Below are 17,021 nucleotides of genomic sequence, written 5' to 3' on the forward strand. Positions count from 1 at the left end.
CAAACGGCCCGCACTTTCTGCAGCAGCTCTGACATATCGGGGTAGTTTTTAAGGAACCTCTGCACCACCAAATTCAGCACATGCGCCAGGCAACGGATGTGCGTCAAACCGGCTAGGCCCAGAGCTGCTATGAGATTTCGCCCGTTATCACACACCACCAGGCCGGGCTTGAGGCTCGCTGGCAGCAACCACTCATTTGTCTGCTGTTCCATGCTCCTCCACAACTCCTGCGCGGTGTGTGGTTTGTCCCCCAAACAGGCAAGTTGTAAAACTGCCTGCTGTCGTTTACCCCTGGCCGTGCTGAAGTTGGTGGTGAAGGTGTTACGCTGTCCGGATGAGGAGGCGGTAGAGGATGAGGAAGCGGAGTAGGAGGAGTTACGAACAGGAGGCAAACTGAAGCGCCCTGCAATCCTCGGTGGTGGAAGGACATGCGCCAAATTGCTATCCGCCTCAGGCCCATCCGCCACTGCATTTACCCAGTGTGCCGTTAGGGAGATATAACGCCCCTGACCGTGCTTACTGGTCCACGTATCCGTAGTTAGGTGGACCTTGGCACAGATGGCGTTGCGCAGTGCACACCTGATATTTTCCCCCACTTGGTTGTGCAGGGAAGGGATGGCTTGCCTGTAAAAGTAGTGGCGGCTGGGCACGACGTACTGTGGGACAGCCACCGACATAAGGTTTTTAAAACTGTGCGTCTCCACCAGACGGAATGACAGCATTTCAAAGGCCAATAATTTTGAAATGCTGGCATTCAGGGCCAGGGATCGCGGGTGGGTAGGGGGGTACTTCCTCTTCCTCTCAAGTGTTTGGGAGATGGAAAGCTGAACGCTTCCACGGGACATTGTGGAGATGGTTGTTGGTGACCCAGGTGGTGGTGTTGCTGACAGATCGTCTGTTTGCGGGGTGGCAGGTGCCGGTATCACTACAGATGTGGCTGGAGCGGCCGAGACTGCAGCAGAAGAGGAAGCAGGATGAGCCAGAGACGTTTCTTGGTTTTGAAGGTGTGTACTCCACTGCAGCTCGTGCTTTGCACTTAGATGCCTGATCATGCAGGTTGTGCTCAGGTTGAGAAGGTTCATGCCTCGCTTCAAGCTCTGATTGCACAGGGTGCAAACCACTCGTGTCCTGTCATCAGCACATTTTCTAAAGAACTTCCACGCTAGAGAACTCCTTTGAGCTGACTTTGGTGCGCTCGTTCCCTTGCTGCGTTGGGCAGTAGCGGGCGTAGTGTCTAGGGCACGGCCGCTCCGCTTCTGCACCCTGCTCCCTCTTCTGCTGTGCTGGTGGCTCTGTGCGACCACCGCCTCTTCCTCCAAACTACTCAGGTCACCTGCATGACGTTCATTCCATGTGGGGTCGAGGACCTCATCGTCCTCCACATCATCTTCCACCCAGTCTTCACCCCTGCCCTCCTTGTCGGTCTCCACAATGCTGAACGCCGCAGCAGTTGGCACCTGCGTTTCGTCATCATCGGAGACGTGCTGCGATGATCCTTGCATGTACTCATCTTGAGAAATAAGTGGTTGGGCATCGCTGCACTCAATCTCTTCCACTTCTGGGGCAGGGCTAGGTGGATGGCCCTGGGAAACCCTGCTGACAGAGTCCTCAAAAAGAATAAGAGACTGCTGTATGGCTTGGGGCTCAGACTGCTGGCCTGATTTGCAAGGGGGTGAGGTGAAAGACGGTTGGACATTGGCTGCAGGTGCCAACTCTGACCTTTCTGCAGTAGACTGGGTGGGAGACAATGTGAAGGAACTGGAGGCACTGTCAGCAGCAAACCAATCTACTATCGCCTCAACTTGTTCTGGCCTCATCACTTCTAGGGGCGTTTGATGCCCTACCAAATACTGATGCAGGTTCTGTCGCCTACTCACACTTGAGGAAGGTGTTTCACTTGTGCGTGTAGCTGGCACAGATCGACCATGTCCTCTCCTTGCAACAGGAGCTCTACCAGCAGCACCACGACCCAGGCCACGGCCCTTATTTGACGGTCTCCTCATATTTCTGTAATTTAAGATCTTGCCCTAGAAAGGTTTTTATTGAATAGCGGAATAGAAAATATGATCCAAAAAAAGTGTATGTATATCACACGTACACAACCACACTAGGCCCCAATTACTATTGTTTGTACCCCTAAAAGGCTAGATGAGGAGTAGGGGGAGTATGGAACAGGCAGCACCCTCAAACCTTCAGAAGTATGAGATGAACCCCAACAACTTGGAAAGGTGGATCTCTCTCACACGTACCGACACAGACTATCCCGCAATTCAATTGATCCTCAAAGGTTTTTATTGAATAGCGGAATAGGAAATATGATCAAAAAAAGTGTATGTATCTCGCACGTACACAACCACACTAGGCCCCAATTACTATTGTTTGTACCCCTAAAAGGCTAGATGAGGAGTAGGGGGGGTATGGAACAGGCAGCACCCTCAAACCTTCAGAAGTATGAGATGAACCCCAACAACTTGGAAAGGTGGATCTCTCTCACACGTACCAACACAGACTATCCCCCAATTTAACTGATCCCCAAAGGTTTTTGATTAAATAGCGGAATAGAAAATATGATCCCAAAAAAGTGTATGTATATCACACGTACACAACCACACTAGGCCCCAATTACTATTGTTTGTACCCCTAAAAGGCTAGGAGTAGGGGGAGTATGGAACAGGCAGCACCCTCAAACCTTCAGAAGTATGAGATGAACCCCAACAACTTGGAAAGGTGGATCTCTCTCACACGTACCAACACAGACTATCCCCCAATTTAACTGATCCCCAAAGGTTTTTGATTAAATAGCGGAATAGAAAATATGATCCCAAAAAAGTGTATGTATATCACACGTACACAACCACACTAGGCCCCAATTACTATTGTTTGTACCCCTAAAAGGCTAGGAGTAGGGGGAGTATGGAACAGGCAGCACCCTCAAACCTTCAGAAGTATGAGATGAACCCCAACAACTTGGAAAGGTGGATCTCTCTCACACGTACCAACACAGACTATCCCCCAATTTAACTGATCCCCAAAGGTTTTTGATTAAATAGCGGAATAGAAAATATGATCCCAAAAAAGTGTATGTATATCACACGTACACAACCACACTAGGCCCCAATTACTATTGTTTGTACCCCTAAAAGGCTAGGAGTAGGGGGAGTATGGAACAGGCAGCACCCTCAAACCTTCAGAAGTATGAGATGAACCCCAACAACTTGGAAAGGTGGATCTCTCTCACACGTACCAACACAGACTATCCCCCAATTTAACTGATCCCCAAAGGTTTTTGATTAAATAGCGGAATAGAAAATATGATCCCAAAAAAGTGTATGTATATCACACGTACACAACCACACTAGGCCCCAATTACTATTGTTTGTACCCCTAAAAGGCTAGGAGTAGGGGGAGTATGGAACAGGCAGCACCCTCAAACCTTCAGAAGTATGAGATGAACCCCAACAACTTGGAAAGGTGGATCTCTCTCACACGTACCAACACAGACTATCCCCCAATTTAACTGATCCCCAAAGGTTTTTGATTAAATAGCGGAATAGAAAATATGATCCCAAAAAAGTGTATGTATATCACACGTACACAACCACACTAGGCCCCAATTACTATTGTTTGTACCCCTAAAAGGCTAGGAGTAGGGGGAGTATGGAACAGGCAGCACCCTCAAACCTTCAGAAGTATGAGATGAACCCCAACAACTTGGAAAGGTGGATCTCTCTCACACGTACCAACACAGACTATCCCCCAATTTAACTGATCCCCAAAGGTTTTTGATTAAATAGCGGAATAGAAAATATGATCCCAAAAAAGTGTATGTATATCACACGTACACAACCACACTAGGCCCCAATTACTATTGTTTGTACCCCTAAAAGGCTAGGAGTAGGGGGAGTATGGAACAGGCAGCACCCTCAAACCTTCAGAAGTATGAGATGAACCCCAACAACTTGGAAAGGTGGATCTCTCTCACACGTACCAACACAGACTATCCCCCAATTTAACTGATCCCCAAAGGTTTTTGATTAAATAGCGGAATAGAAAATATGATCCCAAAAAAGTGTATGTATATCACACGTACACAACCACACTAGGCCCCAATTACTATTGTTTGTACCCCTAAAAGGCTAGGAGTAGGGGGAGTATGGAACAGGCAGCACCCTCAAACCTTCAGAAGTATGAGATGAACCCCAACAACTTGGAAAGGTGGATCTCTCTCACACGTACCAACACAGACTATCCCCCAATTTAACTGATCCCCAAAGGTTTTTGATTAAATAGCGGAATAGAAAATATGATCCCAAAAAAGTGTATGTATATCACACGTACACAACCACACTAGGCCCCAATTACTATTGTTTGTACCCCTAAAAGGCTAGGAGTAGGGGGAGTATGGAACAGGCAGCACCCTCAAACCTTCAGAAGTATGAGATGAACCCCAACAACTTGGAAAGGTGGATCTCTCTCACACGTACCAACACAGACTATCCCCCAATTTAACTGATCCCCAAAGGTTTTTGATTAAATAGCGGAATAGAAAATATGATCCCAAAAAAGTGTATGTATATCACACGTACACAACCACACTAGGCCCCAATTACTATTGTTTGTACCCCTAAAAGGCTAGGAGTAGGGGGAGTATGGAACAGGCAGCACCCTCAAACCTTCAGAAGTATGAGATGAACCCCAACAACTTGGAAAGGTGGATCTCTCTCACACGTACCAACACAGACTATCCCCCAATTTAACTGATCCCCAAAGGTTTTTGATTAAATAGCGGAATAGAAAATATGATCCCAAAAAAGTGTATGTATATCACACGTACACAACCACACTAGGCCCCAATTACTATTGTTTGTACCCCTAAAAGGCTAGGAGTAGGGGGAGTATGGAACAGGCAGCACCCTCAAACCTTCAGAAGTATGAGATGAACCCCAACAACTTGGAAAGGTGGATCTCTCTCACACGTACCAACACAGACTATCCCCCAATTTAACTGATCCCCAAAGGTTTTTGATTAAATAGCGGAATAGAAAATATGATCCCAAAAAAGTGTATGTATATCACACGTACACAACCACACTAGGCCCCAATTACTATTGTTTGTACCCCTAAAAGGCTAGATGAGGAGTAGGGGGAGTATGGAACAGGCAGCACCCTCAAACCTTCAGAAGTATGAGATTGTGTTCACTGTACCCCACAAAGATTGAGTTCACTGCACCCCACAATGATTGTGTTCACTGCACCCCACAAAGATTGTGTTCACTGCACCTCACAAAGATTGTGTTCACTGTACCCCCCAAAGATTGTGTTCACTGCACCCCACAAAGATTCTGTTCACTGTACCCCACAAAGATTGTGTTCACTGCACCCCAAAAAGATTGTGTTCACTGCACCCCAAAAAGGATGTTGTTCACTGCACCCCAAAAAGGATGTTGTTCACTCCACCCCAAAAAGATTGTGTTCACTGCACCCCACAAAGATTGTGTTCACTGCACCCCAAAAAGATTGTGTTCACTGCACCCCAAAAAGGATTTTGTTCACTGCACCCCAAAAAGGATGTTGTTCACTCCACCCCAAAAAGATTGTGTTCACTGCACCCCAAAAAGATTGTGTTCACTGCACCCCACAAAGGATTTTGTTCACTGCACCCCAAAAAGATTGTGTTCACTGCACCCCAAAAAGGATGTTGTTCACTGCACCCCAAAAAGGATTTTGTTCACTGCACCCCAAAAAGATTGTGTTCACTGCACCCCACAAAGGATTTTGTTCACTGCACCCCACAAAGATTGTGTTCACTGCACACCAAAAAGGATTGTGTTCACTGCACCCCAAAAAGATTGTGTTCACTGCAGCCCAAAAAGATTGTGTTCACTGCAGCCCAAAAAGATTGTGTTCACTGCAGCCCAAAAAGATTGTGTTCACTGCAGCCCAAAAAGATTGTGTTCACTGCAGCCCAAAAAGATTGTGTTCACTGCAGCCCAAAAGATTGTGTTCACTGCAGCTCACACACAGAAAAATGGATGTGGATCACTGACACCTGCCTATCTCCAATCCCACACCACACAGCAATATCGATTGTAGTTTGTAGAACACAGTTTCCCTAAAATTCAGCAGACTCTGTCCCTAACAGGATTGAGAAGAGATCGTAGATCAGGATTGAGTGCAGACCCCACCCCCCACACAGCAATATCGATTGTAGTTTGTAGAAGACACTGACCCTATAATTCAGCAGACTCTATCCCTAAAATGCCTACAACTCGCCCTGCCTAAACACTCCGACCTGTCCCTCAATTCTATCCGGACACAAATGGTTTTTTCCTGCCTATCTTTCCCTAATCAGCAGCCAGCACGTTGATGTGTGCTCTGTCCCTGAATCTAAGCAGCATAATGACGCCGCTGCGGCTGCCTCGAACTTATAAAGACTTGGTCACATGCTTCAGACGGCCAATCACAGCTACTGAGACATTTGCAGGCATGGCTGGGATGGCTTAAGGCACACCAGTTAAACGATTGTTGATTGGCTGTTGAAAGCCCGCCATGAAAAGAGCGCCAAAGCATGCAAAACCCGGAAATAAAACGACCGAACACGGATTTTTACCCGAACATACAGTAAAGTGTCCGTGTCCGTGTTCGGGTACAAAAAATCCAATTATTCGGTACGAACACGAATAATACAGTCCGTGTTCGCTCAACACTAGTGTTGGACAACATGATGGGCTTTCTTGCCCTTTCTTATACTACTCATATGTTCTCCAACACGGACTTGTAGCGCCCTAGTGGTTCTGCCCACATACTGGAGCCCACACTTGCACTCCAGCATGTAGACCACCCCTGTGGACGCACATGTGATCAGGTCCTTGATTTTATAGGATTCACCTGTGGTGTGGGCTACAAATTCCTTTTTCTTCTTAGTATTAAACTTAGAAGTTTTACAGGCCACACACCTTCCACATGCATGAAAACCCGAAAGAAATGAAAAAAGCTTATTTTCACCCGGGTTGGGGGGATCAATTACCCCTGGTGCCAGGAAATTTCTCATTGTGGGGGCTTTTTTATAAATAAACGCTGGTTTATTGGGTAAGGTAGGGCCTAGGATCTTGTCCTGCTGAAGTATTGGCCAATGTTTGGTGATGATTTTCTCCACTTTCTTAAATTGCGCATTATATTCCATGACAATCTTATATCCACCGTTGTCATATGGTGCTACCTGTGTCTTATCTGCCAATAAACTGGACCTCTCTTTATTTTTTACTTCAAGGATGTCACTCTCAAGTTTTGTAGTGTCATAACCCTTTTCGACAAACCGATCTTTTAATATATGTGCCTGTGTTTCATACTCTTCAACTAGTGTGCATTGAAAGGGGCACGCACTGCATGATTTTACCTTTTATGAACAAGAAATCAACGTTGTGCTGGTATGACGACGCAATGCTATGGGGCTGGTATGTAATTTTTTCCAGGGCTGGTTTTCATACCCAGTCCGGCCCTGGCCCCGTGTCACTGTCAGCAGCGGGCTCCATTTTACAAAGGGGCCCCATCACTGTCAGGAGCAGGCTTCATCTTCCAAAGGGCCCCCAGCCGCCCCCTGTCAGTGTCACGCTGCCTCGGGCGGATACAATGCGCTGCGCAGCGCTGTGATGCCTGTGGCCTTAAAGCCTTGTCTACACTGTCTACACTGGATTTTTTCTCGATGAAAAATTCATAGTTGCATTGATTTTGTTATATTTTATTTATTCTATTTAATGTTATTTAATTAAAGCATATTTTCATGTAGTTGTATGTTTTATTTGGCTAAATTGATTAAATTCGCCTATATTTTTGGTAGAATATAAAACAATTTGGGGCCCCACTTTTAGGTTTGCCCAGGGCCACACTTTGTCTAAAACCGGCCCTGCATAGTACTAGTCCAGTACTATGCCTGCCAGTGCCAGGTCAGCCTATTTGCAGAAGAAATCCTGATTTGAATAAAATTGTTGCTGCCAATGCCAGCCTACCAGGGGCTGATCTGAGGTGTGAAGGTGCAGGAATTGGGGTGATCTAAGGTATGATAGTGCAGGAATTGGGGTGATCTGATGTGTGAAGGTGCAGGAATTGGGACTGATCTGATGTGTGATAGTGCAGGAATTGGGACTGATCTGCTTCATACTATTTTTAGGACTCAACCATCAAAACAGGATTTAAAGTAAGACAAAAAAAACCGCATCATATGGCAGCTCTGATCTAAATTGAAGATTAAACTAAAAAAGGTACTGTAATCGAATCCACACATCCTGGAACATTAAATCCTGTCATCAACCATCCCGACGAATGCCACGCCCCGCCACGCCCCCCCCCCCCCCTCGCGGGCTGCTCAGTCCAAAATGCCCGGGCCTGTCTCCAATCCATTTTCATTGTATTCATTGATTTCCGGGTGCAAATGGTCCTTGAATGGCTTGTTTATTGCAATATTAAAAGTCTGGAGATAAGCAGTCATTCCTGCAGGAATCATTACTTGATCTATTCTTCTCTCTGCAAGGAAGTTTTTCATGTCTATTGCACGGTGTGTGCTGGCTGAATCCCAGACTAGCAGACCTCTTTGGCCACCTCTTAAAACAAGTGGCAGCATTAAATCGACCCACTTCCTTATAACTGCTTGTGTGCACTAGGCTTTTTCGGTTTCAAGAACATAAATGCCTGAAACACATTCAATCTTCTCTTTCTTGTCCTTTGCGATGATTAGAGGTGTGGCTTTCTTTCCATCCAGACGAATTGCCAAAATACAGGTAACATGTATTTTGGCAATTACAGGTAACTTTCATTCCCAGTGGAGGGAGCGTAGATTGACGAGGCTCCCCTCTGATCATTTGTCGTTGTGTATCCTTGGCCCATATCCACTGCAGTTTCATCCATCGCAATCATGTTGGAGAGTTGGTATTTAGAAAAGTCGATGCCATCAACAAAGAGCTTGAATGCAAGTGTACGATTAACAACTACAGTATCTTGAAGCAGCTTGAACAGTGTTGTTGATCTTCTTAGAAAAAGTTAATTTCGCTGAAGGAAGCCATTCAGCCAGTGTTACATAGTTACATAGTAGTTGAGGTTGAATAAAGGCAAGAGTCCATCCAGTTCAACCTGTGTAGGTGTGTGTGGACGTATTCACTTCCCATACCCCTGAATGTTTAATCCTTCAGATGTATGTCCAAGAGTCTTTTCTAAAATTAGCCATATTCCGCGCAGTTACTACCATTTGTGGCAGATAATTCCACATTCTTGTAGCCCTTACAGTAAAGAACCCCCTGCATAGCCTGAGGTTAAATCTCTTCCTCTAAACGCATTGTATGGCCTTGTGTCCTCATGCATTCCTTGCAACTGAATAGTTTTTTTTCTATGCTCAGATCACCATTGAGGTATTTGTAAATCGCTATCATGTCCCCTCTCAGGCATCTCTTCTCCAGGGAGAATAAATCAAGCGCTTCCAAACGCTCTTCGTAAATAAGGTCCTGTAATCCCCTAATAAGTTTTGTTGCCCTTCTCTGTACTCTCTCAAGCTCCAATACATCCTTTCTGAGGACTGGCGACCAGAACTGGACAGAATACTCCAGATGTGGTCGGACCAGAGTTTTATAAAGTGGTAGGGTTATAGGGGGGCGCGTCCGGAAGCCGACTACACTGGACGTGCAGGAAGAGAGCTCTGCTTCAGTCTACAGTCATCCTCCTTCCTTATCTCCCCGTGGGAGCTTAAAACATCCTCAGGCGACCCCCACCACCTGCTACACCTGCAATACATCACTTTGGGGAGTGGAGGGGTCCGTTCGGTGGAGCGTGGGAGCTGAGGCCTAACCGCCGGTGGAGCCGTGGTCTTTCCACTATCTTGCTCTCAGAGACCCGGTAGGTAGTCCGGCACTCTGTGGCCTCTCCACACACCCCGGGCAACTTCACAACTTTTCACTTACCTCCCGCCCGGCCCAGGCACACAGAAAGGGACTTCCAGCTTCTCCGCTCCGCCACTCCTCCTCGGGCCTCCTTCCTCCTATTAACACACCCCTGGTAGCCTTTGCAGGACCACAGGAATAACACAGCTCTACTGGGATACGTCTCTTTAACACGTCTCTTTCGCCTTTCTTGCTGTCGGTCCTTCAGGAAGCAGCCACAACGTCCTCGTTTCTCTCTGAAATCATCACACTCTCCAAGCCAGGCAAATCCCCTGATAAACCACAAAATTTCCGACCCATCTCCCTGTAAAATGTGGATGTTAAACTGCATGCAAGCAGAAGCAGAATCTCATTACTCCTTCCCAAACTGGTTAATCGCGATCAGGTGGGGTTCGTTCCAGGGAGGCAAGCCCCAGACGCCACAAGACGCATGATCAATTTAATCCAGGTGTCCTACAAGTCTCAAAGGCCTTCTCTGCTCCTAACCTTGGATGCAGAGAAGCCCTTTGACAGGATGCACTGGGGATACTGGATAAATTCGGTTTCATTGGGCAGATTTGCTCAGCGATTCTCACCCTCTATTCCACCCCTTCGGCTCATGTATATACAGAAGGTCTATTTTCCTCCCCCTTCAATATCACAAATGGGATGAGGCAGGGATGCCCTCTCTCTCCCTTAATTTTTGCACTTATGATGGAACCCTTAGCTGAAAAGATCAGATCCCTGCCCGCTATATCCGGTATCAAGTCCAAAAGCGCGCAGCATAAGATAACTCTGTTTGCAGATGACGTTATCCTTTCAGTCTCTGATCCTCTTCAGTCTCTTAAACATATTCGGCAAGTTCTATCTGACTTCAATGTGATCTCTTATTACAAAATAAATGACGCTAAATCGCAAATGCTAAGCTTAGGTGTCCCCGAGTTATCAAAAGGGAAATAACCCGCCAATATTGGTTCCAATGGGCCCGAGACCACATTGATTACTTGGGCATCCGCTTGACCTCTACTATCCAGGATTTATATGGTAGCAACTTCCTTCCATTGATTCACAACACTAAACAAGAACTCCTAAAACTGAAGGCTTATTACCTTTCTTGGCCTGGCCGCTTGGCGGCATTTTAAATGCTCACTTTACCCAAAATACTATACTTTTTCAGAACACTGCCCATCCCGTTGCCTCAATCCTTCTTTCTAGCCATGCAATCCCTAATATCAAAATGGAACCATTTTGATGGCTTTTTACCCCAGATGCCAAGCTGCACTACTGATTAAACAAAAACAGGTAGGAGGAATGTGTCTTCCATACCTCTTCCATTACACTGCATCCCTGCTTGACCAGTTGAGAAGCTGGTTCCATCCCACTTGGGATAAACCATGGATATCCCTAGAAAACAATGTAGTCTATCCTAACACTCTACAAAATCTTCTGCTAATTGCCCCACACTTACCTAAACACAAATTCCAACGTTTCCCAACTCTTTTTGCTTCCCTGGAAGCCTGGAGGTCTTTCATATCCCATCGAGACCCAGCTCACCCACCCCAAGTTGTTTCCATCCCTCTATTGTCACTATCCTATCTTACTGAGGACCTAGACCTTTCATTATGGCATTCCTCCGGTGTTCGCCAGGTGGCAGACTTACAACCCATGGGTAATCTTCTTCCATTCGAAGATCTTATTTCCTCCTATCCAGTTTTAAAGAAATAGAGTTTTACATATTTGAGACTTAAAAACCTGATTCACAACTATCACCCTATTAATCTTGATGTACCTCCACAAACTTGGGCCTTCCTCACTGCAGAGCATCCCAAATGCAAAGGCATCTCCTTGTTTTACTCTTTAATTCAGTTCAAATCGGCTTTCAATAAGACTCCTTATATGACAAAATGGGAAAGAGACCTTAATACCTTCTTTACCAACGATCAATGGATAAGGGCTATCTCCTGTAATTACAAATACACTAAATGCTCTACACATGGGGAAATTGCCCCAAAACTTCATCAGCGTTGGTATTATACTCCCTACTTGACAGCTAAATTTATCAACCCGGCTGGGGGATCATCGGATAGGTGTTGGAGAGGCTGCGACCAGGTGGGCACCTTGCTCCACATGCTCTGGTCCTGCCTCCACCTTCACGATTTTTGGGGCGGCAGTTTTTTGATTGATCTCTACAGTTACTGGACTCCTCCTTAAACCGGATCCGGCTCTGGCCATCCTTAGTATAGGGGCTGAGGCTATCCATTCCTCTCTGAGACCGACATGTATGTTTATCCTCCATGCATCCAGACTTGCCATGATGCGTAGATGGAAATCTATTGAGACGCCTGAAATTAGGGATGTAATTAAACTTGTTAATGAAATGTATGACCTTGAAAAACTCTTAGCTCTCAAAGACGGCCGCGGTTCCAAGTTTGCACGTGACTGGCTCCCATGGTCTTCACACTTTAAACTAGGTACAAAGTTATGGTAATGAATGCTTTTATTTTTTGGTGATCTTGGTACACTGACAATGTTGATCTTAGCTTGCTTTAGCTTTCTTTAACTCGATTCATATTCTAATATGTAACACGAATGATATATGTTATTTTACAGTCTATGTTTTGCACCGTACACCTGTAAGATTTCTCTTAATATATCTTATGGTGCTCTTGTTTGTTAAACTGTTATACTCGTATAAAACTAATAAAAATATTTGTTAAAAAAAAAAAAAGTGGTAGGGTTATAGTTTTATCTCTGGACTACATCCCCTTCCTTATGCATGCCAATATTCTGCTGGCTTTGGCAGCTGCAGCTTGACATTGCATGCTATCACTAAGCCCCCCTGATCTTTCTCCATTTTTGATACCCCCAGAGGTTCCCCCGTAGCGTGTATTTTGTTTTTTTGTTATTGGTTCCTAAGTGCAATACCTTGCACTTGTCCACATTAAACCTCATTTGCCTTGTAGTTGCTCACTCTGTTATTTTGTTTAGGTCATTCTGTAAGATTTCTGCCTCACAATGTGAAAATATTGCCCTGCTCAATTTTGTGTTATCTGCAAAAAATGAGATCAAGCTACTGACCTCGTTCTCAATGCTATTTATTAATAAATTGAACAAAATTGGTCCCAGAACTGAGCCTTGGGGGACCCCACTTACCACCCCAGACCAGTCCAAGTATGCGTTGTTTATTACCACCCTTTGGACATGCCCCTTTAACCAGTTCCGTATCCAAGAGCAAACCTTGTTTGGTTCCCGGCCCCCCTAATTTATAAATCAAGTGTTTGTGGGGAACTGTATCAAACACCTTAGCAAAATCCAGGTACACCACATCCACAGGTCTCCCACTGTCTATCTCACAGCTAACCTCCTCATAGAATGTTAACAGATTTGACATGAATGCCCCTTTGTAAACCCTTGCTGATTACTGCTGATAATGTTGTTTTCTTTAGCAAACTCTTGGATATAGTCCCTTATCATCCCCTCCAGAAGTTTACATACGATTGATGTCAGGCTGACCGGCCTTTAATTTCCCGGGATATGCCTATGCCCTTTTTTGAATATCGGTATCACGTTAGCTTTTCTCCAGTCACCTGGTACATTTTCTGTCAAAATACTGCCAGCAAAGATCAGGAACAGCGGTCTAGAAATAACCTTACTGAGTTCTTTAAGTACTCTCAGATGTACGCCATCCGGGCCTGGTGATATACTTGTGTTAATTTTATCCAGCCTTTCCCTGATTTCACCCTCTGTTAGCCATAGCGGCAAGTCCTGTGAAGTACTGCTAACCATACAGTCGTGGTCAATGTACCCCTCCTTTTCTTGTGTTAAGACTGAAGAAAAAAGCATTAAGCACGATTGCTTTTTCAGTGTCCTTTGTAACCATCCTCCCATCAGCATTCTGGCTCTATGAAATATCTGCACATCTGATATCACATCAACCGATCTAGATGGACGACAACACACATTCCTACTATCGTCTGTGAGATCTTTTTTGATGTGACATATGCCCAAACTATTGCCGTGATTACTATTTGTATATTCATATACCAATACCTTTTAATGGTGGTCATACGTATCTACGCCTCTGTCGAAGCAAAGGATTTATGTTGTAATGTCTCCTTCTTTTAATTGTAAACCAATAAAATTGTTATATTTTACTTACCTAGTGCCGTTAAAGTCTATGTCTTTTCCAACAACACAATTCCTAGTCATTTAGGATGTGGCACTTTATTACATTTACTGCGCTCAGTAAACTGCTATCTGTGCATATTAAAACAGTACCTGATGCTGATGTAACTGATTAAATTTGCTAGGGGTCTGGCATCCCTTGAAGACTGCATATGCTGCCTATCCTATTCCTGAATCTTCTGAATATTGATTCTGCTTGCTTCCAACAATATTTTTGGTTTAGGTCACCACCAACACCCAAGGCCCAATTTTTCCGCACCTGAATGACAAGTACATGCAATTTCAATTTTGTATCTAATTTGTAACAGTAGGGCCTGTTCCTGAGCTAAGCAAGAGTAACAACGAGGGGTTGCGGTGTTCAGGCACCACCAACAACCAAGGCCCAGTTTTTCTGAATTTGTATGACAAGAACATGCGATTTGAATTTTGTATCAAATTTTTAACATCAGGGCCTGTTCCTGCGCCAAGCAAGAGTAACTGCGGGGGGTTTCGGTGTTCAGGCACCACCAACAACCAAGGCCCAATTTTCCTGCACCTGTATAACAAGTACATGTAATTTTTTACAGCAGGGCTCGTTCCTGCACCCTGTGTGTTTTTTTTTTTTTTTTTATAATTTTGTCATAACAGATCCAAATCCATATCACAGCCGAAGGTTCTGGGGGGACCCTAAGCCATTTTTTTTTTTTTTTCATTTTTTTCATCTGTGCTGCCAGGAGCCAACAATACATTACAGCCGTGAGCAAGTTTAAATTACATTTTTTCATTTTGAAATGTCAGTATTGCTGGAGCAGGCTACATACAGTATCTCACAAAAGTGAGTACACTCCTCACATTTTTGTAAATATTTTATTAAACCTTTTGAATGTGACAACACTGAAGAAATGACACTTTGCTACAATGTAAAGTAGTGGGTGTACAGCTTGTATAACAGTGTAAATTTACTGTCCCCTCAAAATAACTCAACACACAGCCATTAATGTCTAAACCACTGGCAACAAAAGTGAGTACACCCCTAAGTCAAAATGTTCAAATTGGTCCCCGTGTCAATATTTTGTGTGGCCACCATTATTTTCCAGCACTGCCTTTACCCTCTTGGGCATGGAGTTCACCAGAGCTTCACAGGTTGTCACTGGAGTCCTCTTCCACTCCTCCATGAGGATATCATGGGGCTGGTGGATATTAGAGAACTTGCGCTCCTCCACCTTCCATTTGAGGATGCCCCACAGATGCTCAATAGGGTTTAGGTCTGGAGACATGCATGGCCAGTCCATCACCTTTATCCTCAGCTTCTTTAGCAAGGCAATGGTCATCTTGGAGGTGTGTTTGGGGTCATTATGTTGGAATACTGCCCTGCGGCCCAGTCTCCGAAGGGAGGAAATTATGCTCTGTTTCAGTATGTCACAGTACATGTTGGCATTCATAGTTCCCCCAAAGAACTGTAGCTCCCCAATACTGGCAGCACTCATGCAGCCCCAGACAATGACACTCCGACCACCATGCTTGACTGTAGGCAAGGCACACTTTTCTTTGTATTCCTCACCTGGTTGGCTACACACGCTTGAACCATTTGAACCAAATACGTTTATCTTGGTCTCATCAGACCACAGGACATGGTTCCAATAATCCATGTCCTTAGTCTGCTTGCCTTCAGCAAACTGTTTGCAGGCTTTCTTGTGCATCATCTTTAGAAGCTTCCTTCTGAGACGACAGCCTTGCAGACCAATTTGATGCAGTGTGCGGCGTAAGGTGCTCAACTTCCTTGGTCCACCAATGCGAGGCCTGTTCTGAGTGGAACCTGTCCTGGTAAACCGCTGTATGGTCTTGGCACACCATGCTGCATCTCAGTTTTAGGGTCTTTGCAATCTTCTTATAGTCTAGGCCATCTTTATGTAGAGCAACAATTCTTTTTTTCAAATCCTCAGAGAGTTCTTTGCCATGAGGTGCCATGTTGAACTTCCAGCGACCAATATGAGAGAGTGAGAGCGATAACACAAAATTGAACACACCTGCTCCTCATTCACACCTGAGACCTTGTAACACAAATGAGTCACATGACACCGGGGAGACTTGGGGTGTACTCACTTTTGATGCCAGCGGTTTAAATACAAATGGAAAGGAATTGTTATCATTAAAATCACTGCTCCTGCAAAAACGATTGTTTTAAAAAATGTGTTGCATTGATACATGTCTCCCAGGGCAGTACCCAGACCCCCATACACTTTTTTGGGCAATAACTGGCATTTAAGCCTTTAAAATGCGGACTTTTGATTTTTCAGGTTCGACTCCTATTGACTTTAATGGAGTTCGAATGTTCGAACAAACTTTTCCCTCGTGTTCTGGTGTGAACTGAACAGGGGGGTGTTCAGCCCATCCCTAATGGACACTTTATTTACTTTTCATTTTTAATATACATTTTTTTATCTACATCAAATGAGTTACTTTTCCCAGAGTACAAAGGAAGTCCATCCAGAAAGAACAAATTAGCAGCTCTACATAGGATTCTAATTTTCTCCTGAGAGATTTCATAAAGAACAAATGTTCAAAAAGAAAGTTCTCAAAGTGCACAGTCCTTAGTTGACAGTCTTTGTCCTTCACTGGTTTATAAGGTAATCCAAACATGCACCTTCAACACACCACATGTGCTGTCCCCTAGGTAATGCACACTCACCGACAGGACTTTGTATACTGTACCTTTAAACTCAAATGGCTGGTTCCACTGCACCTCCCACCGCTAGAGATAAGATGGCTCACCCTCCTCTTACATCCACACGATGTTCAGCGCATTAAATCGCAGATTTCAATGCTCCAAATTCCGATAGGACTTTGTATACTGCGCCTTTAAACTCAAATGACTGGTTCCACTGCACCTTTCACCACAAGAGAGAAGATGGCTCACACCCCTCTTACATCCACACAATGTTCAGCGCACTAAAT

The sequence above is a fragment of the Pelophylax lessonae genome (assembly GCF_965119305.1).
Source record: "Pelophylax lessonae genome assembly, chromosome: 9".
Taxonomy (NCBI): domain Eukaryota; kingdom Metazoa; phylum Chordata; class Amphibia; order Anura; family Ranidae; genus Pelophylax; species Pelophylax lessonae.